The 27,615-nt window shown below is 46.4% G+C and overlaps 1 protein-coding gene across 2 annotated transcripts in view; it reads right to left on the bottom strand.

The window, feature by feature from the left end:
* The window catches only part of ZFHX3 (zinc finger homeobox 3), a 237,774-nt gene that overhangs the window by 181,048 nt on the left and 29,111 nt on the right, over window positions 1–27,615 (bottom strand). The window contains exon 1 of one of the 2 annotated variants that reach the window (XM_011382600.2): window positions 5,708–5,839. The exons of the other annotated variant lie outside the window; for it this stretch is intronic. The gene's annotated coding sequence lies outside the window, so the exon portion shown is untranslated. Of the gene's footprint in view, window positions 1–5,707; window positions 5,840–27,615 lie in introns of those variants that run through there. 2 annotated transcript variants of the gene reach the window in all.

Below are 27,615 nucleotides of genomic sequence, written 5' to 3'. Positions count from 1 at the left end.
GCTGCGGACTCCTGGAAAATAACTCTTTTGCCATGACTTTTCCACAGCAGCACTAGTGTTTGATCCAAGAGAACAGTCACACCCAGCACCAACCTTCCCAGGAGCAAATAACAATGCTCCTTCGATTTACACCGTGGTTTATGCATCTCAAACACTGATATTCATTTCTCATTTGACCTCCAATGACCTCGTCTTGTTAAGTAGACAGAATGGGAACCATAATTCAGATTTTACAGGTTTAAAAAGATTCATCAAACATGAGAGCGACTATGAGTCATTCTTTCCCATGGTTGCCAGCTGGTTAGTAGCAAATCAGGGACCAGGAACAGGTCTCTGCATTTCTACTGCAGCGTTCTTCTATGAAGATAATACTTTCTGAAAGACAATTATCTTTACAAATCCTTTGAAATCACATTTCATCTTCTAAATATGTTTGAAAAAAAAAAAATCTGAGTATACCAAAGATTCAAAATATGTATTTCACTGCTCACTTTTAAAAAGCAACCAAATATTGGGTTGCTCCACACAGCTAAGAACCTTGATGAAGACGGTTAAATCTTAACATTTTACACAGACCAGAGTGTCGTAGGCAAAACACTTACTAAAACACCAAATGCTGGAGCAAAAATCTCTGGACGTAACAGAACGTAAGACGTGAACAGGCAGAGTGCAAATCCCTCTCGATGCAAACTGCTGCGTGCACAACACTATCACCTGAAACAGTCTGAACACTTGGCCTGAAAAGTTGTGTGTGAAAAACATGAAAAACTGTCAAGGACTAGAAGCACCCTGTGACAAGGTCATACTTCGAAGAGCTACTATCAATGCAGAGTTCAAGTTAAGACCAGTGGGGTAAAGTGAAGGGTGACCTGGGCCACAGCAATACCACATCGGGACCCAATCAAAGTGCAAAAATCTACATAAAACCCAATGTTACTGACTCTGTGGGTGTGACAGTCTAGTCTACCCTCTGCCATCACAGTGCAGCCCTCTGAGCTACACTCGCTAACATGATGGAAAACAGTGGAACTTTGGTCAACTTCGTAACTACCGCCCAGCCCACCCTCTGAGTGATTGATCTAAGTGGCATTTTTAGGAAGAGCACTCTGCTTAAAATAAAACTTCCCAATTCGTGGAACCAAGGAAGTCTGGGCAGAGGGAGAATGAGGACAGACTAGGAGGTCTCCGAAATATAAGACAGTGACAGGGAGCCCCTGACATCTCAGTCGGAGAGAAGGTGACCTGGTAGGGGGGAGTCGGGGTCAGGAGGGAAGGCTTGTTCAAGCCGTGGCCCGAGGCACACTCTCCAACCCTGTGTAGAGGCCCACTCCCACCAGCCTTCCTTCCAGATGGAGGACCCACCGTTACTCCCTGGGGCTTTCCCTCACCTGCACAGGTCTACGTACTCACTGACATCTGCCACCTCAGCCCTGCTCATCAAGCCTGTGGCTTGATGCCAAGGTCAAGTCTTGCTATCATTACCCTGGGCCTCACCAGATCGAGCCTTTAGCTTTATATCTTGCTGCCCAGACTCCATGGCCTGCCTTCCTGACCCTCTCTTATAGGGACCCTTATCCTGTTGGGGCTTGTAGCCCACGGCCGGGAACCCCATACACCTGCAACTCCTTGCCTGTACCTGCCAGCACTTCTCCAAGCTCAGTCTGTGGCACTCACCTACATCATTACCTACTGGCCTCCTCCCCATCTGATAAACTGCCACTCCTGGCTCCTCCTGGGCAGCCACAAGGGATAAGGAAGCCACAGGCTGCAGCTTGGCAAGAAGGGCAGGAACGTGGCAGCTGCCAGCACAAGTCACTCTCCCCCTAGCCCAGCTACCGTCGCCTCCTGCCCCTCCTCTTCCTTCATTTCCACTCCCCAGTGACTCTATGAGACTCACCGGCTTCGGAAACTGACTCCTGGATACGGTAGCTGGCTTCTCATTTGAGGTCAGTGCCGTTCAGGTTGAGCAGCACCTGTGCTGTTGAGTAAGCAATGTGGAGGACCCTATCACGGTCTTCACTAAAACAGAGCCAAAGGGGTTAAGCCGCTGGATGTGAGTGCGACCTCACCCCGCCCTGCCTTTCTAGGTATATTCGTATGCCTAGAGACACATGTATTTCTCATTTAAAACAAAACAAAATAGGGTAGTTAAACGAAAAACAACTAGAAAGTCAGCACACACACATACACATACACATACACACCCACACCCACCCCCACCACAGCCTCCACCCCTGCTGCTGGCGAGATCTTGTCCTGAAAGTTTCTGGATAACTCTTTTACTGCATCTAACCCCTAATAACTGGTTGGTCTCGGACTCCAGCTCAGTTGCTCCCTGGAGCAAAGTGTCCTTGTTGCTTTTGTTTCATCAGGGGAAAGGGGAATATAAACACTGACCAGACCAGAGACGGGAGAGCCAGCGAGAGTGATAGAATCTAAAGCGGCACCACATTCTGTCTCCGGCATTCTGTCATCTTACGATCGACCATTTCACTTCAGACACTCACTGAGCCAGATGAACCTGAATCCCAGAACTGAATGTCCCTGAATAAGTGGTTTCTCTCTAAAAGTAAAATGTGCATCACAAAACGAATGCTCCAAGAGTCCCAGGAATGCCTGTTGCATAAGGGTGTAAGCACCGCAGTCTACGATTCAATTCCACACATGTCCCTTTTCTCCCAGGGAGGGGGGCGGTGGACTTGAGAGGAACACTGGACAGAGCCGAGGCAGAAGAATCAGAATTTCTGCCCTTACTTTCAGATTCCTGAGTCACAGATGAAACCTCACTGCTGTAATTGTTTTATACACTGTCTCCTCCAAAAAAAAAAAGCCTTTAAGAAGTTGCATTGGCTTCCAGATTCTCTGTTTAAAACGCTTCCTTCTGTGGGGCGCCTTGAGATAAAAGCACTGTTTGACGCTTTGGCCAGCTGTCAAATTCCAGCACTTGCCTGGGTTGGGACCAGAGAAGTCTTCCAACCAACCATGGAAGGCACAAGCCCTGCCGGCAGAGCAGGGGTTAATGGAAGCTGACCGCAGCACAGTTGTTAAGGTAATCAATACCACTGAGATACTAAAGCAGCATAAGCCACAATATTGATTGCCAAGCAGATGATAAAACTGTTTATTATGATAATTGCAGGGTCCCTGCAAGATGCTCCCAGCGCTTCCTAAAGCTGTTTACAAAACTAATAAAGATTTGCCATCTCAAGGTCTTCCATTTTAACCACCCTCCCTCCTCCACACTCCCACCCCTGGCCCACCACCAAAAAAGCAGACCTCACCCCAGGGCTACTAACATGTTCCTCCCTGGGACAGCATCCAGCCTATCCTGAGTGTGTCACCACTCTCCGGGCCTCTAAAGAAAGGGCTCGCCTTCAACACCCTCACCCTGCCCCCAACTCCAGGAAAGGGAGGCCGGAAGCACAGCCGACTAGACACTCAGAGTCTTGAGATTTCCTCCTTGGAGCCCACCATGTGATAATTATGGGGTTTTATTGATGGAGGGGGCTGCTCAGCGCTACTGGGGCTAACATCCATTTGTTATAACACATTTAAGAAACCACATCACCTTGGTTTGTAATTAAAACTTCTCTGGAGAACTTGGTGGCCATGGAACTAACTGAACACAGTCAAACACCAATGCTAGAATGCGTTTCCGCCAACACAAGTCAACGATGACTCTGGCTGCTACACTGGGCTCACGTCCCCAGGTCTGTCATGCCCAATGCACCCGGTTAGTTTTATTAACAATGGAAATTAACTTCTTCTTGGTCACAAACACAACCATCTGCCTTGAGACCCAAGTTTTTGATTTAACAGCACTGCTACTGATGGTTGTGATACTACTTTCAATATGAACCAAATGAGTGTAGAGATTTTTCTCAGTAGAAGTAGGCATCTACTTCGAAGTGCTCCGTGGAAAATCCGCTGGGTCATGAGAATATGTACAACAGCTTCAGGACAGCAAAGCTTTCAGATATATTGAAAATGTGTTTTCTGAGTGTACCAGAAGGATAAAAAGAACCCAAGTTTTGAGAAGAACCAAGCAGCCATGAGGACTTAGAAGGCAAAGCTCCCATCCTTCACTCAACATTCAATGGCTCTGGCTCAATCCACAGCCGACCGATAGGATTTTACCCATAACAGAATTCGACTGGACTTGGCCTTCAAAACTACATTTGCACTTACTCTTGGGGGGCACTACTCTGACAGCTGATGAGCCAAAGAAAGATGACATGGGGGCAGTTTCTTCCTTTTTTTTTTTTTTTCCTATCAAAGCATGGAGAAATCGTTAACCAATGCTCCTCTCTTTACTGTGCACCATCACCTTAGTTTAGGGAACAAAGTCCCTTCCCGCTCTCCAATAATGTCCCCTTTCAGCTGCACCCAGCAGCCCTGGGAGGTTACTGCTCACAGTTTTTGCCTGCCTATGAGTACGCATGCATAGCTCAATTCTGTGGACCAGTAGAGACATGCAGCTCCTCTGCAGACACCTGTCTGCTTTGCCTACTCCCAATCACACAGAAATCAGGAGACTGGAGCCAGTTTTTTGTAGAATATAATCCCCTTGCCAAAGACCTTGCCATGAACTCACAAGATACCACAGCATGGCTGGAAGGGATGTGATGAGATTAGTTTAACCTGGTTACCTGCTCTTACAGGAACAACCTGGCAACCAGGAACAGCCGGAGGATATCTGAGGCTTCCCCACTACTGCATTTCGCGGACTACATACTCCTAGGCAAAGTGGCAGAGGATGATCCCCAACTGCAAAACTCCCAGCTGGACATCCTGCTCACTCACCATATGCCCACAGGGCCCATGTTAACAAGCACGTCCCTGGATTTGATACCAAGAGAGAGTTGAATATTAAGTGTGACTGATTCTGTTGTTACCTCTTAATCTGCCTTACACATATAAGTTGTACTCATCAACGGTAACTTCAACAGAAAATATACCCTCAGAATGATTTGGTCCACACTTGGACACCCGCCCACAATGGCCAGCCCAACCCGCCTAAGTGCTAAGAACCATTTAGGAGCACTGTAAACCATTAGGGCCATTAGCTCTAATTTGACCTCAACAAAATAATCAACCCACTAGGAACAAATTTAGAAGCTTTCTAAAGTCAAGTTCTCAAACCCTGAAAGGCTCACAAGCACAATCCACGGCAGGGAACAAATAAATGGCCAGCCTCCGAGCTACTCCTCCCGGCTCCTACCTTCTCTGAAGCCGATGGATGACGGCATACTCAGCTGGGACGGAGGCCGTGGATCCTTCTCAACCCACTGGATCAGGAAGTGGTGGCCATCGAGAGTCAGTGTGCAAGTCAGAACCCACTGACCATCGCTGTTTAAGAGATTCACTCTTTTCCTTCCTCTGAGTTCCCATCACATACAATTTTCCATCTGAACTGCTCTTAATGTCCTCTTTCAAAACATGTGGACATTCCAATTTATTTTCGAGATATCCTGATTGGCTTTCGACTCTGCTGATTCCCAGTTCTGGGTCAGAGGTCACCCAGCCTTTACATCTTTAAATGGGCAGGTATCAGATACGATAAGATCTATGATCCCCCCGCCCCCACATGAATACGTGTGTCCACGCAACGCATAATTTCTCCAACAAAACTTATAACCGTCAGCATACACTCTAAATAGGCAAAACCATCCTAAGTTTTCATCTTTATTCTCCTCTGATTACTTACTGCATTTTTTAATACTCATGGCAGTGCCTTGACGGAGAAGCAGGAAGTGAAATAAACTATGACACCATCGAATTCCACCAGCCGATGGGAGAAGGCTAAGAACACGCACACTAGAGAAGCAGGCAGTCCACGTGTAAAAGTCAACCACCCCGGAGCTGTTTAAACGATCAAAACATACTGCATCGGCACTGCACTCATCTTCTCAGGACAGAAAGAATAAGGAGCGAGGATATTGGCAAAACAAGTTAGCCGTAACAGGAGAACCAGGAGGCAGCACACAGAGTTCTATAACCCAAGAGTCTGAATTGCTAAGAGCTGAGTAATTCTTTCCAGCTCCACCCAGCATGATTTTCCAGGTATCAAATTATATGTTAATTACACGAACATGAAGTTATACGAGGGGAAGTGGTGTTAGTCAGCACCCAGGGGCTGGAAGTTCGGTAAAATCGTTTTGTAAACCATGTTTCACACACAGGCTCCTCTGGCCTGGGGAAAAGGAGTCAGGAGTCTCTCCCCGAACTCGCCCCTTCCATTGTTGACGGGACCTCTCTAGCCGAACTTTCCTGACTTATAAAATAAAAGGAGGTCTTTTCCTTTCCGTGCACGTGTCATACAGATCGGAGAGCGCTAGGTCTGGGGCCATTTCAGACACGTGTGCCCACTGCCACAGCACGGGGAACAGCACTTCCGCTTCAGGTGACAGAGGGGCAAGCACTAAACCTCCTGACACTGTCCCTTGGCCTTTTCAGAGGCTCAGGATGACAGAGTGTCCTCCTGGGTCCTGCACCCAGTGCCAGAGCCTCTGACGCTGGGGACACACACATTGTATCTGCTAGCAGATCACACACATTGTATCTGCTAGCAGATCGAACTGGGCATTCTGAAACGACTCCGAAGCTCGGGCAGCAAGAACTTTATCCATGTAACACGTCGCACTCCTGCCTCCCACGCCCTTACCAGCTGCACACTGATCTGGCCCTGACTGGAAAGGGGAGGCCCATGGGGAACCCCCGGCCTGTCCCAACCAGGGATGGGCCAAGTAGGGACCAGAACTGAGCCCCTAGGACCATGCAGCAGTTGCTGAGGGAATCTAGGGATTTGCCTGCGAGGAGCTGAACATTCTTTTCCTTCAAATCCCTATCACTTCAAACCACTTTTTCCAACGCTGCACCCAACAGGCAGAGAGCAGAGATGCACTAAAGTGACACCCTGAAGTGGGCCGATAATTAGAACTACAAGCATATGCCCGGGCCGGCATCCCAGCATGGAGGACATTTAAAAGCTGCAAGCTGTCGACCTACTTCGAGTTCACCATCCATATAATGGGTATAAAGATTATATTTGCCCCATATGGTTATAAGGATTAATAAGACGGTGAAGTATTTAAGACAGTAGATGCTTAATAAATGTGGGCTGTTAACATTTCTACACACCAAGAGATAGAGACTATTCCCATTTCATTTGCATAAAATCTAACATAGACCAGATCCTCATTTTTAAGGCTCAGAGAAGTAGGGACACTCACCCACAGTTACACATCTCACGAGAAAGCCATGCTGGGCTTGAAGACAGGGACTTAGACTTCCAGTCTCGTGTCTTTTCCACCATTATTTTCCAGCATGTCCTACAAGCACCACTGGCCACAGGCTAGTTGACTGTAGGCGACAGGGTGAACATTTTACATTCACATCGTTATCTATTTAATGTTTATTTGAGCCAATACAACCAGCTCAAACCTGAGATTCCTCAGATATCACTGCTTGGGAGGATACTGGAGTAGGTATTTATGGTTTTATCAGGGAAGCCCAAGAAAAAGAAAAAATGTAGGGAAATAATATTGTACAGATGGTAAAAAGCTACAATAAAAAGGACACCCCAAGTTTGGGGAGCTCTCCCTCAGGCCCTGCTTTCCCTCTCAGAGGCTGTGGCTGACCTGATCTCTTCTAACAGTCAACAATTAAAAGTCACCAGCCGGCTCGTCTTCGTTCCCTCTCTCTATCCACCTTACCCTTTTCTAACGCAAAGACTCTCAATGAAAGGGCTTCACCTTCCTCCAGGCTTTCTGAGAAAGGCTGTGAGAAGGGTTATCAGTTTCTGTGACCCCTTTAGTCATCAATAGCACTTCTCCCTCTCCCATCCCCCCAGCAAGGATCCTGCAGCCTGGAGCTGGCTCACTAGCCTTCCCCCCGTTAATGCCTTTTTCCTTGCACAGCTATCACAAGAGGGCTGTTTCATGAGAGGACCTCAGGCTGACCTTTGCTGACAGGCTCCAATCTCCCTCTGTAAACTGATCTAATGTTAGGCCGGGTAATTAGCGACCAAGTCGTAATTGCAGCTTCTAACTATGCCGGACCAAGATTGCAAAAATTCCCCAGGGGGCCTTGCTGGGGACCCCAACCCACACAGAGGCATCTGCTCACAGCCAAAAAGGAGGGACTCAGCAACATTTCTGAGGGAGGCCAGCACTTTTCCAGGTTTTAATTAAAGTGGGACCAGGGAAAGGAGACAGACAGCTATGAAAGGAAATTAGTAAATTAAGGAGAGTGGCTTAAAAAGAAATCCACGGCTAGCCTGGAAGAGCCCATTCAGGAAACAGCGTGCTCTCAAGGCAGATGGCCATGCGCAAAAAAACTTGCATTCCGGCCACAGAAGGAACAAGACAAGTAGCCTTAAAAAGGCAGCAGCGAGAAATGCAGAAAGGGAGGGTGAACGATGAGAGGTCCACTGCTGGCATGCTGTCCCACCCGCCCCCATCACCGCCTTCATCTTCTCCACTCAAAATCGTCTCCCTCCCCACCAGCTTAGACGACCCCACCTTGAACTTAGAAAATTCAAGAGGCCGGGCATGTGGTCTACCCTCACGGATCTGTATCATCTTCTATGACTTGGTAATTCTACGAGACCTGTTCAACAGGCCACCTCTACTAGCTGCCTACACATGCATGTAACGTGTCTCAGCGTAACGTGCCAGGTCCCTCCTTCCCATACAGCAGGATCGCGAGACATTGTGTGAGACGGTGTGATTCCTCCCTCCTAAAGAAACCCTTTATTTTTCAACCCCACCCCACCCCAATTTCCTCTCTCTGCTTTGTCCCATGAAAAGCCACTTCACTGAACTGCTGCTGCCCATGATAACTCCTGAACTTCTTTCCTCAAGAGAGGCAGCACATCCAGGGGACACTGTGGCTTTCCCATGTGGACCAGACTTTCTGCCATTCTGACTTACGTTCTAGACTTCCTCAGACTTCACTTCCTCTGCCAACACACCGCCCCATCCCCCAGTGCTCTTCAAGGCTGTGTAGACTCTGGGTGGAATCCAGTCACCAAGCCCAGGGAAAAGCAGCCGATGGCACTAATTCACCCTCCGTTTCCTTCTCCAAACAATTAATACTCTTAATAACTCCAGCCCCAAAGAGAGATTCCTCAGACACCCCTTTCTATTAACCTCTCTCCGCTACGAGCAGTGGGTCTCCACCAGAATTCTTCTGTTCCCGATCACTTAATCATTTTTAATCCACAACAAAGACTTTATGCCACACTGTGGTTTTGTTCTCTCAATCTTTTATGAGGGACCTTATGAAAAGCTTTTAGAAAATACAAGTGGATTTTGCCTACTAGGTCATCTTTATTATTTTAGAATTCTTTATGAAGAAATTACAGACTTTAATGCTGTGAATGAATATTTAAGACTCAGCATTCACTTAAGACATGCAAGTCTGACTCAGGTTACATTTAAGTCCCTGTATTACCTCTACCTTTGGGAAGATTCTTGCCTGCCTGTTAGTAAGAAATGATGCCACTCCCCAACGCCCAGGTGTGGGACCCCACCCCCCAGGACTTTCTGGACCAGGTGAAACGGAGTATATACTGAGTACCAGAGGGATGCAGAGTGCATACCAGAACGTCAAACCAAGGGATAAAAGTCACCGAGTCAGGAAAGGCCTGGATGTAGCAGCCTATTCAATTTCTACTTCCTCTGCCTTCCTGCAGGTGGATGGCAGGTAAGCCGCATGGCTTCCCTGCATCCCAGCTGGCCCGCACATCCACGGGGAGCCAGCGACCGCTTCTGGATATTGACACCGTTTATGTTCCCTAGCACCTGTTTGCTGTCGCTATTATTTCTAATTAGCATCCGCAACAAACTCAGTGCAGGGGCAGGTTTTCTCCTGATGGAACCATTGCAGATGTGAAGGGGTGGGGTGTTTCCCGATAGCTTAAAATTATTTTCTTAGCAAGTCTAAAGGGAAATCATCCAGTCAAACACACATCTTTTCAAGAGCTGCCTCTGGGTAGGGTTCAATAGCTGCAGTGCAAGTCTATAATCGCTGTCCGAAAACCTTCCCAACAGGTAAAAGAGAAGGTTAAAGTAATCCACACTTACACCAACACGTGTCCTGGTCACCTGGGAAAGCCTCGGCCATCGCTGCACAGGCATCGGCTTCTAATGCTACATCCAGTCCAAGGCCACACACCTATCACCAGAGGCGCAGGCAGGGTTCCCAGTCCTATAGCCACACGTTATGCACCTGTTGCCTCTTCCTCATTACATAACGGTGAAATTAATGAGTCCAGAAAAGTCCACAGAGTCTACAGAGGCCAGAGTATTGGGTAATTCTTTCTCCTTGAGGAAGACCATCAATGCCAAATCATAACTGGACGTCTATTAAGGGAGTGACCATAAACAAGGTGCCCAAACTCTCCTCCACTCTCGGCATGGACCTCGCCAATCCGAGTGCCCTACAGGACAGAATGGGAACTGCGGGTCCAGTCGCTCCATTATGACAATGCCGCAGTTCAGCCTGGACTTAATGAGCTCTTGCAAGGAAACAGGAAGTCTATAAAGTAATTTAAATAACTTCCAGTCCTGAAATAAAGGAAATTAAGCTGCTGGCACAAACCTCTCTGATGGACACCTTTTTTTGTCCCTCCAATCACATCCATGACCGCAGCTGTCATATTCCTCTCCCCAAGGCCAGCCTCTAAATTCCTCTTACATAAAACACACAAAGGCTGTCAAGTCAGTCCTCAGAGCTCGCCAAGCTCCTGCAGACACACCATGAGGGATGTGGTGTGCTGTGCAGCAAGAACACCAGCAGCAGCTCCCAAACCCCACCGTGAGCCCCGCCACTGCCTAGCCACATGACCCCGGGTGAATCCCAGAACTTCGCGGGGCTTGGCAACTCACCATCAACCCAGGGGAAATCCTGCTCTGGCCGAATGACCTCTGAGGTTGTTAAGAAGGTCCGATGAGCACATACGAGAATATTGCAAATTGAAATTAATGTTAACAAATGTTGGGATTATTCTGGCCGCCAAAGGCCCTTAGGCTCTGAAATTTCTCGATTTTGTGCACAAGAGGCATTGTGCTACGTCTTGGCCTTTCTCTTAACTATGAATAGTTATTCAGAGGTTCTCCCTCTTCTCCTAAGCCCCTAAATGTAGGTAACTATTTGTGTAGATAATTATTAGTCCAACTAGACATGGTTTCCTTCCTTACAGGCCAGGACGATAGCATGTTATCTTCTATAAACCAGCCTGTGCAGACCACCAACCAGCACCAAGGAGATTCTCAATAAAGGGCTGGAATCAACAACCCACGCAGGTTCCCATTCATTCTCAAGTACCAATGTGCTGACATCTATCCATCGACTCTCTATAAAAAGAGACCAGCCTTGTGACAAGATTCATAACTGGCTGTGAGTTCACAAGAGGGGTTTGGGTCTTCTCTCTTGCAGAAATGGCCTTCTCGCATTTAGAGGTGCTGTCCTCTGTGAAATGGCGGTTTCACCCGGTAAACCTAAGCTGCCGGATGCTAGAGACTGTTTTCGGTCACAGAGTTAAGTTTACTTTACTGATAATGATCAGCCAGATAGGGACTGGTTTGACCAGTACTCTGGATGCAGAAGCACAGGAAAGACAAACTTAAAAGCAGCTTAAGGTCAATCTTGTCTTGCTAGCCCTCTAGATATTACTACTGACAACTGGTATGGTGAACCCTTGACCTTTTGGCTGGCAAAAGCCGACAGTGAGGCTGGATGTCCCCTGTTGTCGAGAAAGCCTCACGCCTCACTCTGGGCAGGAGGTCAAGCCCTGGTGCTCTTGGCAGAGAACCGCTGGGCTCTGCTCAGAAAGGGACCCTCCCAAACCATCCAGAGAAAGGAAATCACAAACAGAAATATGATTTTGCCTTATATAGAGGCACGACTTCACAGACGAGTTCTACATGGAACTGCTCTGTCACTCCTGTCGATGACTATGGGGTAAGATCTTAATACCACTGGAGAATTAAAAGGTGCTGCCTTGCCCGTGGGCCTGCATAACTGGAATGATTAGATTCAGAGGGTTCAGAGGTCCATTTGAGCAATAGTTGTCTTCTTTTAAAGGTCTCGCCGTTGAGCAAGAGGCCTTCACCCTGGAGGGCTGCTCCAGCTCTTGAGTAACCATCCTCCCCCAGGGCTCGCCACGGTAAGGCCCAGAGCCTGCGTACATCATCTCATGCACTCAGCCTCCCCCCAGGTATGTAGGGCAACTCATCCTCCTGGCTCCAGCATCTGCTCAGCACTGTACACTCCAACTACGGCCAGAGAGATACCATTTGACCAATTTCTGTCTAAAGTGCGTTAATCCAAAAAGCAAACACAGATTACCTCCCATGGCGTGATGCACCATACTCCCAAGTGGAGCCAAGAAGACATGCCACAAAGTTCACTGACCAAGAACCATAACCAGAACATTTCTAGGTTCCCCCCCACCCTGTTAACCATCCTTGATCTGAATCATTCCTCTAAAATGGGAGCCATGCACATAATTTAAAATTTTTCAGTAACCGTATTTAAAAGGTGGAGGAGGGGCGGTGGGAAGGAACAGGTGAAATTGTCCTATCTCTTATTTAACCCAATATGTCTAAGACGTCACTTCAAATGCAATCCATCTGAATTTCGTTACGGTGCCCCCTTTGCTCTCACACTGAGCTCTGGAATACAGCACAGCGCCACGCACGCCAGCCTCATTTCCAGAGCGCGGGAGCCACATGTGACGGGCGGCTACCGGGCTCCAGTAATCTAATTCGCTGGCATCCTCTGCGGATGAGAACCTAAAACATAATTCTAATCCGGCCCCGCTGTAATAATTCATGCTTGTTTTTCCCATTCACAGACTTCACAGAACTCTCCCCCCCCCTCCTCAAAATTCTTTCCCACGGCACCGGCAATTATATTTGGGTGACATGTCAAGAAGTTAAGCTGGCTGGGCCTGGAGTGAACAGATTTTCAAGGAATCATGGACAACTTATCTGGTCAAACAGATAGTCTCTCCAGGGCTTGCCCACCCTTCGACTAGAAACCCAAGGGTTTCTTAATGTAAAAACCCTCACAACCCTGTAACTTAAAATTCACCACATTCACGAGGATGTGTAGTTAACTCTGTGGTGGCCACGTAAATGCCTCCGGGTTGGTGTGGTTCTAACTCAATTCAGAACTCAGGATTACACTGAATTATTTCTGCCCTGGTCTCTCGAGATGTCCACACACTCGATACACAAAATTACAGAGAATAATCGACTGAGGTTGTGTCCACAAAATCCTAAGGCCCAAACAGATACGAAAGAAATTCACGGGTTTGGCAGTTGCTATGAACAGAAGAAAACTTTTTCCACGAAAGATAAAATGGTGAAACAGTGTTCTCAGCAATTGTTAACCGGAAAACTTCGCAGGCTTAGTCTAGATCTGTGTGGGAGAGGCCCCAAGTTACTTTAAGTAGGACAGCTCAGGGCTGATGCCTCTGTCCTGAGCGCTGGGCCCAGACAGGATCCCCACTCTGCGAGGGTGGGGAGCACAGTGCAAGCCACGTCTGGAACGGCACACCGCCTGACGCCGGGGCAGGACCTGGCAGGGTCCCGGGGAGCCCCCAGACACATCGTCCCAGCAGCACCTCCCAAATCAGCCCCTTCCTCTGTATTTATGTGGGCCTTATCCTGAAGAGTCTAGGATTTGATCTGGAAAGCGACACTGGAAAGTTAAAAAAAATTGTGCAGTGCATCAATCCAGACTCAGTCGAGAGCAGCACAACCAGGGGGAACTGAAACACACAGAAAACAGTTCGTTTCTGGCTCGTTGTTCTGGCTTCAGGCAAGAGAAGGTACGCAGAGCTTGGGAGAAAGGGCTGCAGTGGGCTGAGGCCGGGATCTGCTCCAGGAGCCCCCGGGGGACAGGCCTGGCTCCCGAACCCGGAAATGCAGAGGGCTGCTCTCCAACAGGTGGAGGGCTCCCCCACCAAGTATGTCAGGCAGGAGAAAAGAGGGGAGCCACCTTCTGTCAACACTGTTCTTAGCATCCTCCCGTCCCCGAGGGGCCCTCGACCTGTCCCCAAGGCAATGGGGAGAGGAGCGGGGCTGAGGGGAAGGGAGGAGGCGGCTCTTCTTGGCGAGCGGATGGGTGTGAGTGGTGAGCATTAATTAAAAAGCCATCCGGGAACAATGGCCTTTTCATATTTGGAGCCTGTTCTGCACAAAGCTCAGCTTGTTCTAGGGGGAGGTCTCCGATTTACATTTTTTTCTTACTCATTTCCGAGGGCTGTGGCCACATCTGGCACCCAGCGCGACCCACTGGAGTGTCCCCGACCAGAGGCTGAGCCAGGCAGGCCTCTTCGACTTCATAGGTGGTGGCATTCAGATTCAAAAAAGGGGCAACTCTGGCAGGCTGCTCCATTTCAGCCCGCAGGCTCCCAGAGAGCTCCCGGGCGTTTCCCTGAATAGCTGCCTAACCCATGGAAACACTCACTGGACGTTTTCTTCGGCCAAAAACCCACTTCCCTCTCAAATTACGCTAGACATGCCACACCTAGCAGACGCAGGGCGAGGATTCGTGGGTCTAACAGACTGGCCAACAGACGCTTCAAAGCGAAAGTGTAAGAAGACCGGAGGGGATGGACGTTAGGGGGTGCGCCCCCATTCCAACCCGCTCCTGGAGTCCCTGCTCAACCACAGAAAGCAGTTGTTGAACCAGAAGTCGGGATGCGGGGACGCAGAGCTAACACTGAGTACCTAAGATGCTCCTGACACTGGGATAAACCACACCTCTCAGTCCTTACAGCCCTGGTGGGCAGCCCCCCCTCACTCCGCCTCCTGGCATTCACAGGCTTGTGCGGTCCCCTCCCCTCCAGTGTGGGCCGTGCACGGTGACTCACTTCTAACCGACGGTCTACAAATAGAACAGGCCACTGGCTACAAAGAGACTGCCGTTTCACTCTTGTGCACTGTCCTCACTCTCCCTAACGGAAGCCGAGCGCCGTGTCGTGCGCTGCTCTAAGGAGAGGCCCCTGCCAGCGGCCACGCGGAAGTGCTCCGACCAGCTGCCTGCCCGGGCGAGCCTTCGGATGGGACCACAGCCCTGGCCAATCCCAACGGCGCAGCCTCAGGTGAGATCTTGCGGCAGAAGACCCAGCTGAGTCACACCCAGACTCCTGACCCACAGAAACTGTAACATAATGAATGTGTGTTGTTTGAAGCCTCTAAGTTTAGGGGTAATCTATTATGCAGCAATACAGAGCTAATATATCCCTCCGTTTTACCAATGAAAAGGAAAGGAGGTTTTGGCCAGTAAGTGGCAGAGCTGGGACTCTCACTTCGGCCAGACTGACCCTTTATAGCGTCTTTCCCTCACCTTGCAACTTTAGCTATCGAGCTCACATTTTGGGCCATGGAGCTATGAAATGACCATACACACTGAGCCTCTCCATCACCACAGATGCACAGATGCCTTAAAACAAAAAGACATCAGATGCCTTCAGAATGTCAGAGCTCAAAGAAGAGTGAAGAGATGGCCTGCTCTAACCTTCTCCTTGGTCACACTGTCGACTGTTCTGTGGCAGTCAGGCCCCTTCCTCTTGACATATCCCGTCTAAGTGGGCAGCTTCTCCTACACCTGTCCCCAAAGTCCTTCTGCACAGTGATGGCTTATCACAGATAAACAGTTTGTCCTCTGGTCAATGTGAGAGTTGAAAATCCTCACTCTCAGTTTATGCTGAGGCGCGATCTAAGTTTACTTTGAAATTCTATGACACATCAGGAAGATGACACCACATTTCCATCAAGAAGCTAAACTGGGCAGAGGTGTTCTTATGTCTCCTGGAGGACTCCACAAGCTTGCATTTCACTGAGACTTCCATTATTTTTACACATACTCTAGACACTTAAAGACCATAAATAATTAAGACTACGTAGACTAAGGATATTTTGTAAAGCAGTCCTGATGATTTTTTTTTTTTAAATTAGGCTCTCGCTAATTCCAAGATCGAATAATCTCCAGAAGTCTTCCAGACGTAGCCGCCACAAATCAGTGCTGTTCAAGTGGTCCTACCTTCTCACTGTTACACCCATGTATTTTATATTATGAAAGGAAAAGGTATTCACTATGCAGAGTTTAGAAAACAAAATATTAAAAGTAGTCTGCACTTCACCACCTGGAAATAACCAGTTGTTACTACGCTATAGAGCTCCATTAGCCTTTCCCTTTATGCATATTTTTAAAAATAAACTGAAGTCCTATAGAACACATTAGTATACACAGCCTCCTTTCATTTATCATCACTTTTTCGCACGTCCACAACCATAAAATGGGAGTTTGAAACAGCCACGTAAGAATCTTCCATACGGATGTGCAGTTTACATCAATCCCCTATGAGACTGTTGCTATTTTTCACTGTTACAAATGTCTGTAATGAAAATCTTTATAAATGTCTTTCGCACAACTGATAATCTCTTTATTATAAATGAAGATACTGGGTCACTACTCTGTTGTATACAAAGGGATAAATTAGTGAAAAACAGATAAAGATCCCTGCTCTTGTGAAGCTTTTGTGAAGCTTATATTTTGGCAGGGAAACAATCAAAAGCAATAAATTTTAAAATTGTATAGTATTTTATTAGGCGGCATAGGCTACAGTAACAGAGAGAAGGCAGAACACAGTAAGGACAAACAGAAATTCACAATGGGATAAGCTACAAATTTAAATAAACCTTATCTTAAAGCTTCTTGACACACACGGACAAACTATTCTCCAGAAAGGGTGCATGAATTTTTCTACGCCCGCACACTAACGGGGTATTTGCCTTATACAAAAAAATTTGGTTGAAAAACACAAAAAGGCTCAACCTCACTCGTAATCAAATAAGTTAAAACGAGGAGCTATCATGTGGCTCTTCAAATGAGCAAGCTGAATTTATTCTTCAGATGAGTTGCCTATTTGTACTCTTTGCTCATTTTTCTTTATCAATGATTTCAAGAGCTCTTTATATATTAAGGATATTTAGGACAAACTGTCAATTGCGTGCACTGACGACATCTTTTCAAACTTTGTCATATGCCTTTAAATTCTGCTAACAGAGCCCAACATATAGAATTTTTTTATAACGTACTAAGTCAGACTTTCCCGTTACGATTTCTTCACTAGAAGACTTAGGCCTAATACCCCTTTCTGCTCCATATCTGGATTGATATTAACCTATACTGTCTTCTAGCTCTTCTGTGATTTCAGGTCTACTTTTACCTCTCTGATCCGTCTGGAATTTACGGAAATATATGCTATGAAGAATGGCTCTAACTTAATTTTTTCCTACTTGGTTATATAAACTATCCTACAACCATTTACATATAATTGCATAATATACAATATTGTTTAATACTACAGGCAATAAAGCACAATGACAGAGCCCATTGCTTTTGCTGTCAATCAGATCAGGGTTCAAATCTAGATGACTTTGGGCAAGTTTCTTGAACTCTCTGAACATCGGTAAATGGAACTATTCATAGTGTCCACCTCATATAGTTGTTGTGTGGATTAAATAAGTTCATATAAAAGTGTTATTATAATACCTGGAACTTACAAATACTAAAAAATGTGAGCTATTATTATGTTAATTCCTCTCCCTTATTTGAAATGGCACCTTTACATTTCTATTTGATTCCATTCCATTGAGTGGTCTCTAAATATTTTCTAACCAAGTTTTCCTGGTATATGAGAAAGCTAATGATTTTTGAAATTGTACTTTGTAACTGAACTGTATACTTAACTCAATTTAAATGTATCTTGGGTATTCTAGGAAGACAGGAACATCTGCAAATAATTATTGGTGCTTCTTTTTCACCATTATTTGACTTTGGTTTGTACATTCTAGACAATTCAATAAGGCAGGAAAAAAAAAATGAGTACACTGGCCAATCTTTGTTTTGTTCTCAATTTCATTATGCTGCCTCTCATGGTTCACCATTAAGTTTCCAGCTGTTGGGGCTGCTGGTTTCTTCATCAAATTAATGCAATCTTTTTGTAGCTTGGTTCTTAAAAATTCTAAGCAAACTAGGAATAAGAGTAGAAAATTACCAAGTGCCCTTGTTTGATATGTACATACATATAGTTTTTCTTCTTTGTTCTACTTATGTGACGTGTTTGAAGACGTTCTAACATCAAGCACTTCTTAAATTTGAGATAAACACTATGTGGTCATGATTCTTTTAAAATACTGCTGAATTCAATCTGCGACTATTTGGTATTTTTGAATCTATACTCACGCCTGAGGTCAGTCTTCAGCCTTCTTTCTGTTGTAATCTTTGTAATGATGTTGGTGCCCAGAGTTGTGCTAGCTTTGTAAAATCAATTGGAAGGCTTTATCTTTTTCTATGCTCTGAAACAGTTTATTTAGCAGGCAATTATTTTATCCCTTAAAGTTTAAAAGACCTCACCCATTAAAAACTGCTTGCATCTAGAGCCCTTTTTTGAAGTTATTCTTTTTTATTTTTAATGTTCCGTTTCTTCTCTAGTTCCTGGTTTAAAATTTCAGGCTTCTGAGTCATTTCCTAGAACGGCTATGTCCACTGAGATTTTCAAAATTGTGGTATTTTAAGTTCCTATATTTTATTTTTATATTACAAAATAATTATTTCAAATATAATTTTTAAAGTGTTATTCTTTTTCTCCCCATCACGTTGACTCATTTTTAGTTTCGTGTATTTAGATTTTCTCTTTTCCATGATAGTGGTCTGGTCTATTTCCATGATTTTTTTTTTTCCTAAATAAAGACTCCTAGACTTACCAAGTCAATGTTTTTGTCTGTCTCCTAATTCATTAATGTCACTTGTACTTTATGAGGCTTGTTTCGTTCTTTCCAACTTTGAGTTGAATACTTAATTCACTTATTTTCATTTTTCCTTATTACAGCAATGAAAGGATTTAAAGCTATGAATGTGCCCCTGAATATAACTTTGGCAATAACCCATACATTTGGATATATGGAGTTCTCAATATTCCCTAATGATTCTATAACAGTAATTTCGTTTCCTCTTTGACTCAAGTGATTCAGAAGACTATTTTTTAATTTCCAAATAACTGAATTTCATTAATATTTTTAACATTAAGAATTCTATAGAAAATAAAAATGTCTTGGAAAGAAGGTAAAAAAGTTCTGGCAATGGGGAAAAAAAAATTTAAGCAGAAAACGCTACATAAAGTTTAAGTAGAAAAAAAGCTACTTATAATACTGTGATGACTGAATCCAAGCATGTGCCTTGTAGAAGTGATGTCATGGCCGGTGATTCTGGAGAACTGAGTGATTGAGGGGCACTCAGCACAGGAAGAGAGTTTTGGAAGTCTCTGCTGTACCTTCTGAAAATTTTATTGTGGGCATGTATTACCTCTTTAAAAATTAATTTAAGAAGCGAAGCCATCTCTCAATAAATGGAATAAAACCATCCCAGATACTCTAAGTATATAACCAAGTAAATTTCCATATTTTCTTTGATGAAATTTAGAGATTGCTTTCATTAAGGCAAAACTTGGCTCCAAGATAATAAACATCTGTGGCCAAAGAAGGGAGGAGAAAATAAATAAACTCTAATTCGGTAACCTCTAAGTTCAGAAGAATTAAGAGCTTCAAGGAAAAGGAAGTATCCAAAAAAAAAAAAAAAAAAAGTGTAGTCAGGTTTCAACCAGGCTACCATTTTGAAACCCAAAATGCATGAATGTACAGCTGAAAAGCTGGTAGAACTCCCAGTTTCCTTCCGCCTCTTCATCTAGCATTCCCCATTTTAAGAATGTTCCATATTGTGCATCTTTGTTGTTGCAGATTTCTCCATTATACCTTAAAATGAATTTCAACCCCAAATGAATTCAATTAACTTGCGATTATAAGCATTATGCCACCCTCAACCCCTATCTTTCCCACAAACTGTGCAAGATCAACTAAAAAAAGAAAAAGGGGGGAAAAAACTCTATAAATCAGTTTTCCAATTTATGTTGAAGAAATCCGTTTCCCACTTTCTAATGTCTGCGACTGGGAAGTTCTGTATATTACGTTACTGTATAATGAAGGATGCCAGTAAACAGAAAGCTGCACACACAACAGATTATACTGTACATAATTGCAAACACTACCAAGTCATGTACTCCTGGGAGTATTAGTGAGCTGTTATTTAATGCCTCATCTATTTAAAAAAAAAAAAATTCATTCCATATGGATGAAAGATGAGTATACTAGCCTGAATATGGGAAAAATATAAAATGTAATTATATATCTCTTAAAATCTATACCATTTTATGCAAGGACAAGGTGAGAGTAACAGAGCTTAAGAATTCAGAATGTCTCAAATTACAAGGTATTATTAGCTCATTGCTGACTACTAAAATCTCCACCCTGGTACTGGGCTAGAGCAGGCCAGCAGCAAAGTCACAGCCATCCATTTAACACACTTACAAAGGGACACAGTACCTTGGGACTGCCACTGACAGTACCCATGGAGGTGCAGCCCCAAGGAAAGGGAGCACTTAGCAAGGCCCTTGGAGAGCTAAGAGGCCCCAGGGCGGCCCTCCCTGCTGGGGAATGGCCTTCCAGACAGCCATCCTCAGAGCCTGGTGAAGAATGCCCAACTCTGGGAAGGAAACAGCCCCACCTCTATCGATCATCCATGTGCCAAACAGAGTTCAAGAGTCTGCACCATGCCCTATTCATTCCCCTCGGTCTTGATGAGCAGAGGAGGTTTAGCAGCCATTGCTGCTAAAACAAAAGACAGATGACAGGAAAACCTACTGCCCTTTGGCTGTTCCCTAGCAAAGGGGAAGTGTAAAAGTGCAGAGGGGAAAGCAAGCCAGCTGCACTAATCCTTTTCTGTCCAGTGGTAATTAATAGTATAATCCACATTTAAGATGCATTAAAGTGAAAATGGTACATTATCAGAGCACTGGGCACACAGCCCCAAGGCAGAACCTCCCCTGCTGACCTGCAGAACCAGGTTACCTCATTTCAGCCTCCTCCTCTCAGGGGAGCTGACTCTAGACACCTCATAAAAGGACTAAGCTGGCAGCCGAAAGTCCCCCCTTGGCTGATATGCTCCATGTCCATCGTCAGAAGCCATGCCATCCATGGCCAGGCTGTCCGGCACATGGGCTCTACTCAAAATAAGGAGGCATTCAAATCAAGTCCTCTGCATGGCTAACATGGAACATTTTAATGTTATGATTCCCCCAAAGGGTTCTTAAGTTTTAAGCTACCCCACCCCCTGCCTGGCACCAAAACAATGCTGGGATAATGCAAGGAGAATGAAAACACCCTTCAACTCAATTTGGTGGGATGCCCTTTTATTTGGTGTTACCTGGACATTTCACACAAATTCTGGGACACCAGGTAAGTTTTGCTCAAGAAGCAGAAGCTGACTGTGGCCATCCAAGCCTGACGGCTTCCACTACTGAAATACTATCTTTAGAGGAGGGCATGCGATTAGTCCATCAGACACAAAGCACCTTCAAGCTAAGTATTACAATCATATGTCAGATCCACTTAAAACTAGAGGCACCTGAAGAAGCAGTCTTCTCAACTACACTTTGAGGCCACTGCTGACTTAGAACCTGACCTCAGTTCCCCAATACCAGCCCATCTCATGGAATAAGTACAGGAGGCCCCTTATCCAAGGGGATATGTTCCCAGAGCCCCAGTGGATGCCTGAACCTGCGAATCTGCAGAGAGTACCAAACCCTACACGTACTATGCTTTTTCTTTTAATGGAGTTTAATTTATAACTTAGGCACAGAAAGAGATTAACAACAATAATAAAACAATTATAACAATACACTATAATAAAAGTTAGGCGAATGTGGCATTATTAAGTAAAATAAGAGTTACTTGAACACAAGCACCGTGCTACTATGAGTTGTTCTGGTGACCAAGCCAGCCACTACGTAACACACGGGCAGCATACATAGCGTGGATACCTGGACAAAGGGATGATTCACATCCTGCATTGGATGGAGTGGGATGGCACGAGATTTCATCACTTAGAATGGCACACAATTTAAAACTTATGAATTGTTTATTTCTGGAACTTTCCATTTAGTATTTCCAGACAACGGGTTACCGTAGGTAACAGAAACTGTGGATAAAGAAACTGACTACTGCACAATGAACACAGGCGGAGAGCCTCACACGCCCGTTCAACCTCCTGATGTGATGTATTCTGGTTACCATCTCAGCTCTGCTTCTACACCATGACAGGGGCCCCAAGCCCAGGGTCGATGTCTAATCGTGGCCACGTGCTATAGCAGCAACTGGTCTTCATCCCACAAGCCCTCCTTAGAACTTGGTAGACATTACTTTTTTCTCAACCTTGGAAATTGGATCTTAAAAAGGGCAATCTGATAGAAATAATTTTTAATCTCAAAATGTGGATATCCTGGACTGGACTGTATGATCTGGGCACCTTACCACCTATACTTATTCCCAAAAGTATGCCTTTTAGATCCTTACCTAGAACCTAATATGGTCATCCATAATGTTATTTATTCACTCTACTTTAATCCAAAAAGGGCAGTTCCATATAGTTCACACGAATACTACTAAGGGTTGGCCAAGGAGAAGTGCTATTTGCAATATCACTTCTAGCAGAAAATGTATCTGTGACAGTTCTAGAAACGTATCCCAATTGTACAAACACACTTCCCTCTGAGGCTGCCAAAAGGCCATGATCTAGTGATTGGACATACCGCCCAGGCACACGGGTACCGCTTCTGACAATGTGCCACTGACCTGCCACTCATGTAGGGGTGGTGTGCCCAGCCTGAGAGGCCATACAAGCAGTGCAGAGAGAAGGCTGCCATTCCACCCACCAACCCAGGCAGCCTATTTGTACCCTGTGGTTGACTTCTCAAGTGCTGCCGGGTCCCCACCCTCAAAGCTTTGCTTACTCCTACAGTGCCTGAATTCTTTCTCAAGAAGCCTTTACTACTCTCTCTCTCTCTCTCTCCCACTCCCCCCTCCCCAAGTTCTACTTTTGGTACCTCACCACAATATCATTTAACAAAACGGTATCGCATTATTTTGGAAGGAGAGAAGCCACCGAATTTCACCTCAAAGTCTCCCTCATTCCCAAGGAAACACCGTTTGCCGGACCGGCAAAGCTGCGCCAGCTTTCAGGATGCTATTTGGTTTGGTTTCGCCCTCCTGAGTCACTTAACTCCAGGCCTGAGTGGGGCTCTCCTTCCTTGTTGACTGTATCGATTCCTCCACAGGACCCCTGTGGTGGGCTGCATCACAGCCCCCCAAGACGTCCACATCCTAATACAGAAATTGTGAACGTGTTAACTTCTAAGGCCAATGAGACTCTGCAGATAGGATCAAGGGCTGGATCCTGAGACGGTGGAGATGATCCTGGATTATCCAGGTGAGCCCGATGTCCTTACAGGGTCCTTCTAACAAGGACACAGGAGAAGTTAAGAGTCAAAGTCGATGTAACGTGGAAGAAGGAGGTTGTGTGAAGAGAGGAAAGGGTCATGAGCCAAGGGACACGGGCAGGCTCCAGAATCCAGAGAACGCCAGGAAGCGGACTATCTCCTCAGAGCTTCCAGAAGGAGCCAGCCTGGCAACACCTGACTCTAGCCCAGTGACTTCTGGGCTCCAGAACATAAGACAATCAATTTATGTTGTTTTAAGCCACCAAATTTGTAGTAATTTGCTATAACAAGTAACTTGTTACAGCATCGATAGGAAACTAATACGACCCTTCTGGAGAAAGAGAGATTGCAACGATAAACACCCAGAAACGGGAATGTCCCTGAACTTCAGGATGAGTCATCCTCAGAGGGTTCACACAACTTCCCCCTCTTGACTCAAAGAGCTAGCTGAATCCCTTCTTTCTCCATGCCCAAAAATCAGAGCCAAGGGCCCTCGATGCCATAAGCAAGTGTTATATCTTATGGTTAGTACTCAGTGGAGCACCTTAGCGTAACACGGAAAAAACTTCCCATACTAGCCTACAACGTTTGAGAGTCCTAAATATCCCAAGCAAAGCACGCAAACAATAGGAAAAGGGTAGTTAAGCAACAGATCTATGTGTACGACATTTCGATTTTACCTAATAGGAGATACCGGGCTAAAAAAAAAAAATCTACAGGGAAGAATTCCAGACCCATAATTCCTTTTGTCAAATGGACAGAGGCCAGGCCGAGCCAACCTGGCCCAACTGATCCCACAGGTGGGAAGCCTCACCACGATGCCAGGCAGCCAGCCTGAAGAACTGGAAAGTTGGGGCCCGTGCCCGTCGGACTCCTGAATACAGAGAAGAGGAAGGCTCTGGAAGCTGGTGGCATCCTGCCCTCCTCAGTGGTAGCCTGGGGCCATTAGATCTCGCCATCTCGCCAGCACCTGAGAGATGTAAGCCAGGAAGCCAACCACATCAGAAGCTGGCTGCCAGCCGGCCCCAATTGCCCAACGCCTCTCCAGGAGCCAGCTTTCCAGGACTAGGTTTTACACACCACACAGGTACAGGCCACTGTTGACCAGATCGAGGCATGGAGGCTTGAACAACATCCCACACAAAGACGGGTCGGCTGGAGAGAAGAGGGTGTCTTGACACAGAGCAATTACGTGCCTTTCTGCCTCACATCTGCCTTTATGCAAAGACTATTCTCGATTTATGTTGCACGAGTCTTCTTCCTGCCCCAATCTACCCAAGCTTTCTTCCAATCCCAGGTCAGACCACCTATCGACTTAATTCTCCATACTCATATCCTACTTAATTCTCCTGTTTCCACCAATCCTACTCATTTGTCTACACTTTCCCAGTCTAGCCCGTTTTCTTTATGTTAACGACTAACATGAAGTACTATATTATGACGTTTAGGGTCAGGGTAACTCCGATTACTCAACAGGAATTAAACATGCAATTTCAGTGCATATGTACAAGAGCTACTTTAAACAGGGTGAAGTAGTGTAAAGAAAATTAACCACCTTCCACAAAGTGTCCTCATTAGATTCTTGCTTCACAAAGATATATAACAAAGATTTGGCAAAAGGAGCATTTAGTTTGCCCAAGATCCAAAATCTTTATGTTCCTTGACCCATTTCTCTTTACCTCTGGCTTCTTCTGATGCCCACCCCCGCCCCCTTCAAAATGAACCAGCCCTGGAAACAGAATCCCATCATCCTCGGCGCTTATGACTAATTTATGGCCTTCTTTTAAAGGCCTTGCAGCAGAGCTCCGACTCCAGTAATTTCCTTTTCTTCTGTGCGAATGTCCATTTACGGCCACTCTGTAACCTCTATGTGAACCAAGAATGTTCTCCGTGCCTCCCACGGATGTGGGCTCGCGCCCCGGTGAGAGCAGAATCCCTCCCCTACCGTGTCAGCTCGCTTGGAACCCTACCCGAGTTCAGCAGTGTATCCTGCAGAGCTGAGTACTCCTTGGGCTTCGGTGTGCCTTTAAAGAAGTCAGAGGAGAACAAACGGCTGGGTCGGCAATTAGCGCACGAGGTCTCAGGACATGATCTAGGTTTTCTTATACACTGGGATTAAGGGAATTGGGGGGTGGAGGGAGGCTTTTTTTTTTTCTTCTTCTTTATTCAGAGAGAGGTATGGGAAGTTGTCCCAGGAAAGAACTTCTATCAGCGATGAGAGGAAGGATGCTTAAAAGGCATATGTGCAAGTGCTCCGAGCTTCCTCCAGCCCCCTCCCGACAGTAACCCTCGCCAAACCATCAGCGCCTTGCCAATATCATTCTCTCCTGCACCTCTGCGCTCTCCTCCCACGTCGTGGCTGCCTTCGCATCTCGAGGCTGCCCCCCCTCGTCTCCACGGCTGACTCACGCCTTCCCGATCTGTGGCGCAATGTCTCGGCTGACCTCTCCGACTCCAGGACACCAGAAGACATGGTCCCACAAAGAGCCTGTCCAGCTGATTAAGGAACTGTCCATCCATGCATTCAAATATCCGAGCGGCTACGGCGTGCCAGGGACTGTCCCATGGGCTAGGGACGGGGACAAGCAGTGAGACAAATGGACCAAGCTGCCGGATGCCCACACAGAGCTCACGCACGGCAGGCCCCCCACGGCCAGTGCTTCCGGTCCTCCTCCTGTCCCTACTTGTACTGGCTTCTTTGCAGAAAAGGATTTTCATGCTGAAAACGTCTGACTTTTTTTTTTAAGGGAGGGGGGCAGGGAAGACTTACATTTTTATGGGTATGCTCTTATAGAAAAATTAACCTTAGGCAATAAAGGGCTAGAATTTTCTATAATTGAAACTTTTGGGGGACCCTGAAATAAATCGACCTTGGCGTGTGTCACCACAGTCTCACCTTGGGGATATGAAGTACCTAGCTCTTTCCCCGAAACACTGACGCCAGTCTCTGCACGTTTTAAATGCTGAACTCCGCTGTCCAATCATCTCTCCTGCACTCGTACGCCATGATTTTATCCCGAAAGCTACGATTCCCATCACGCAAAGGTTCTCTTCCTCTGGCCCACCCAGAAAGAACTTGCCACCCAGCGTTGCTTGTGCCCTTGTGCCGGTGCCCAAGTTTCTAGCACTGCAAAGACCGTCACCTAGCTATCCACGAACACGCGCCCCAGAGACCAAGCCCCCATTCTACACACTCACCGTCCCGCCCCATCCCGCCGCCAGACAACGCGTCTGGATGAAATCCACCCGTGACTTCACGAAGTTATCCCTACCAGGCAAGGACCCTATGGCCAGTTCCTTTCGGGAAGTGGCCCCGTGCTGCCGAAGTTTCCCACGGCCAGGGGACGTCTGCCTCACTCCAGCTTTATCTTTACACGCCCAGGGAGCAGCTCTCCCACCCGCAGCGGCGTGAGTACGTGCACGCATGCACAGGGGGCCGGGGGTGGCATGAGCTATGTGGCTGACAGGCCACTGCCACCCTCCCTCCGTGTATGAACACAACCCACCCTCCCTTACTGCTGTGCCTACCAGAGGCCCCGCCCCATGCCCTTCCTGGCCTCCTGCAGCATCAAGGGAACAGCACTGTCCTGTCCAAAACCTGAGCTGGCCCTGGGCAACTGCTCCACACTGCCTGTGTTTGCACCCTTGGATTAGCATTTTTCCCTGTGTAGATCTTTCTGTTCTAAAGGGCATGAACCTGGAGACTGTGACTCATCACCACTCGCGGGAAGCAACGTCTCCGTCCAGAATTTGAGCCAGTTCCTAGAGAGATTTCTCCGGTCTCTTTGCCCTCGACTCTCATGTGGTGCTCGGGCTTGCCGACCCCATCCCCTTTCTCTACGGCCTTTTCAAGATCTCTTCGTCCGTCTTCTCACAACCGGGACTGTTTATGTGTTTATCTCACTGGTAAGAAAAATGAGAGCTGTCTGCCATTCCTGGCAGGGCACACACACACTTTTTTTTTTTTTTTTTAAACGTTATGTTCAAACTACACTTGAGTCCCATACTGGGCCCTTTAACCTATTGAAAGAGCTGCAGACATTCCATGGGAATTGACTATCGCTTCTCCTTATCATTGCTGAAAGACAAAATCCACTTTGCCCTGCAACATCTCACATGAGTCCTTCACATTCTTGGTCCCAGAGCTGAGCATGTAAGAGACAGGATACACCGGGAACGTGGGAAAGGCCACTGTCACCAGC

Source organism: Pteropus vampyrus, unplaced genomic scaffold (assembly GCF_000151845.1).
Source record: "Pteropus vampyrus isolate Shadow unplaced genomic scaffold, Pvam_2.0 Scaffold483, whole genome shotgun sequence".
In the NCBI taxonomy this organism is placed as follows: Eukaryota; Metazoa; Chordata; class Mammalia; order Chiroptera; family Pteropodidae; genus Pteropus; species Pteropus vampyrus.
The sequence above is the reverse complement of the archived record's forward strand: the minus strand, read 5'-3'. Positions and strand labels throughout refer to the sequence as shown.